Raw genomic sequence first — 3,828 nt, forward strand, 5'->3', positions numbered from 1 at the left:
TTGTAATCTAAATAGACTACATCAGTGGTCAAAGTCAAATTATGTTTCGGTGGCACATAGTCCTGGTTTAGCACAAACAATATCAGGGTACAGACCCACTTGTGCATTTGTTTATCCCCAAACTTTAAAGATGATTATTTGCTCTGCATAAGACATGGTCTAAACAGACCGTGCTAGGGTTAGGGGTTAGTTGTCCTTGGTGGTACATGTTCGTGGCTTGCCCTGATGAATATTTTGGACTAGTAAATACTTTTTTTCATATGGCCTTACCTCTAAGCCAGATAGAGGCTCAACAGCGCCACCTTGAAATGTTCATTTTCCAAATCTAAAATGTGTCTTGTACTCCAATGTATGCTGCTATCGGGCTGAAAATTTGCATGTTGCTCCATTGAGACATTCCATGCAGAGTGTGACAAAAACATTCAACACTTGAATATAATATAAAATAAAAAGTATGAAAAAAAGACATGCCAAAGTTTACCTTTGTAGAGCTGATTATATATAATGCTTATTGATCTATAATATATGTACACTTTACATTTCAGATCAATCTGATATAAAATTGGAGATGATATTGGTGTAAAACACAAATTACTAAAAGAACTACAAACGTATTCCATTAAACACTAAATCGAGATGTTGAACGACGCCATATTTGTAGTTCAACTACATGTTTAAAAGTTTACATGTTTAGGGTTTGAAAACAGAACATCTTAACGATTTATCACATACAAAGTATGTATGAATAGATTATAACATAATGGAGGTGTTGAGGAGGTAATCAATATTAGCATTAAATGCCCTAGTTGTCAATGGAGTAGTATTATTCTAAATGAGATGATGCATCGAGGGATTAGCCTACCCATGAGACTTTAGGTATATTCGACTTCATGCAGCGCCGGCGGCACCGACAGCCGGCATGGCTGACTTGAAGCAGTGAATGCCATTGGCTGGTCCGCACCGCCGGCGCTGTATGAAGTCGAACACACCTTTTGTGTAGGTTAGGCCTACTTATATCATGGTGTATGGCAAGATTAGTTGGTAGCTATATTTAGCCAATTTGGTTTGTCATCATGTGTAATTTCGCATAATTAAAGACATGTTATTAGAAACTATCCGATTACTTCGTTTTACGATTGTTTGGAATCTCGTTTGTTTTAAAGAACGACAATTAGCTATCATTAGCTTTCAGCTAAATCAGGGTTCCGTTGCGTAGCGATAAGCTACACAAATATTAGCTGACATTTCGGGTGAAGCGCCACCTTGTGGTTCGATCTTTCGTAACATAGTATACGAAATCGAGGGACACAGAAAGACGTACACTATGTTACGAATAGGCGTAGCGATAAGCTACACAAATATTAGGCGACATTTTGGGTGAAGAGCCCCTTTGTGGTTCGATCTTTCGTAACATAGTATACGAAATCGAGGGACACAGAAAGACGTACACTATGTTACGAATAGGCGTAGCGATAAGCTACACAAATATTAGATGAAATTTCGGGTGAAGCGCCACCTTGTGGTTCGATCTTTCGTAACATAGTATACGAAATCGAGGGACACAGAAAGACGTACACTATGTTACGAATAGACTGTGAGTAGCTATATCACACGCAGAACTTCATCAACGCTCATCATTTTACGTCATCATCCAGACTCGGATTTTACAAAGGTCACTAATCGATATTAACGTGTGTGGTCATTATTGAGATAGTTGTCTGGAGTTATACAGAGTTAAATCCGAATTTTTCTAAAGAAATCTGTATAATTCAAGATATCTGCCAGTCTGCCCTTCCAGAACTGGCAAGAACCGGGCCTGTATATAGGCTACAGCCTATATATTTGGCTTATATGGCACGCAAAATAGATGTGTAAACCCGTGTCATAGATACGCAGAAGTATGGGAGACTGGGTTGGGGACACAGAAAGACGTCCACTATGTTACGAATGGACTGTGTGGTCAGAGATCCTCGTCATATCAGACAGACCCATAACCTTCAAAACGACAGCATTGACAGCGACACATTGTAACAATTGCATGTCAGGCAAAAAGATAGTCTGGACTAAAAACATTCAGAACATATCACTCTCCTGTCCATCATTGGTGAGAACTTGGACTGGGCCCCCGGCCGCCCTTATGTGCTGATCACTGCCTTTGTTTCTTCCTAAATGTTTCATCTTCCATTAATGTAAATACATGTTCTATCAATTATAAACACTGTTTAATGGTTACAGCTGTACTTCATTGTTTACATACTTTTAATGAACATGATTGTCTAATTACTGAAATACTGTCATCACAAAACCAAACCACGCACGCACATTAAAAAAAGCACATTTTATCTTTATTAATCACTTTTGGAAAATTGGCTGAAGGCTCCCAGGTGTCATCCCATTGTTCGCCGCTGTAAAACATATAAAAACATTTGAATAACTGTGAATTACTGCAGGGGGTTAATGCCCCCTACTCAGATATGCTGGCACACTGTACAGATAAAATACAGTATACAGATAAACACACAGCTATTTAGACAGTTTAATTACTTTACAGGAATTACTTACCAACCATAACAAGGTTGCCACCGCACAAGGACTTCTTCCCTGTCCTAAGCATTTAACATAAACAAATCACATGGAAGAAAGGTTTTGATCTGGTAAATGTATGAACATCCATTTATGTTTTAAGTATTTAAGAAATCCCAAAACATTTTACCTCATTTTTCCTCTTGCCTACTACTTCTTGGAAGAGAAACACCTTATTCTTTGCATGTACACGGCAAACTGCAAAAAAATAAAATAAAGACTTATCTTTGGTGGTGTTCTATTTAGTATTATGACACAATAGGCTGAATAATGTACATTTTGGTGATGATTAGAGTAACGTGTCTTTAATTACTCCCTATCCCTAAACATGGCCTCTTGTCTAACACTAACTCTGAAATCTAAACAATGTCAGTCTGTCCACTGTGGGAGGTGGTGTCTTATTAGGTTCCAATAAGAGTACAAATCTACTTCAAATAATGCCTTCTGGTATCTCTGGGAGACAGACATCAGTATAACCAAGAACATGTCTGCTTATTGAAAAGCATGGTGCATGGTCAACCTTTCTTTTTGGGGGGGATGGTTGAACCACTTTTTATAGGCCGGCTTCTCTTCCTTCCCTGGATTGCATCTTTAGAATGAGCCGGAACAGTGGGCCCCTAAAGAGGAAGTATAAAGCCAAATGCATCCATTACAACAACAGTACTTCCTGTATTACAATGGTGTGTCTAGTGGAATTAGTCCACCTAATCAGCAGCAAGCTTCGCAATCAGCTGTTGTGTCATAAATAGACAGATTTGACAAATCTTAAACAACTAAACTATGCAGTGACTAGCATTTATACATGTCTCATGCAATGAACGTGGTCACTGTACAAACTGTAGATATTATATTATACTGAAGTGAGTGAGACCAATATATTTGAAATATGTGTATCTATGGGTAAATTCCTTGCCTGCCAAAGTAAATTCCTTGTCTGTGCAAACTTTCATGGCGATTAAAACCCCTTCTGATTCTGATTCTATCTTGTACAGTTTCATATATCTTTTTCTGTATTTCTCTGGAGAGCAGCATCTCTTACACATACAGGAGTGGGGGGGCAGATGTCCCCAGCTTCTGCAGGAGTGGGGGGGCAGATGTCCTCAGCTTCTGCAGGAGTGGAGGGGCAGATGTCCCCAGCTTCTGCAGGAGTGGGGGGGCAGATGTCCTCAGCTTCTGCAGGAGTGGGGGGCAGATGTCCCCAGCTTCTGCAGGAGTGCAGGGGCTGATGTCCTCAGCTTCTGCAGG

At 39.6% G+C, this 3,828-nt stretch overlaps 1 long non-coding RNA gene across 1 annotated transcript; it reads right to left on the bottom strand.

Annotated features, from left to right (window-relative positions):
- Positions 1–2,332: 2,332 nt before the first annotated feature.
- On the bottom strand, positions 2,333–3,603 carry LOC134030920 (uncharacterized). The gene is made up of 4 exons (XR_009931777.1): positions 3,104–3,603; positions 2,714–2,781; positions 2,563–2,606; positions 2,333–2,405 (listed from the first exon to the last, which is right to left on the bottom strand). It is a non-coding gene; the product is annotated as an uncharacterized LOC134030920 (long non-coding RNA).
- Positions 3,604–3,828: the final 225 nt, after the last annotated feature.

The sequence above is a fragment of the Osmerus eperlanus genome, chromosome 12, assembly GCF_963692335.1.
Source record: "Osmerus eperlanus chromosome 12, fOsmEpe2.1, whole genome shotgun sequence".
Lineage (NCBI taxonomy): Eukaryota > Metazoa > Chordata > Actinopteri > Osmeriformes > Osmeridae > Osmerus > Osmerus eperlanus.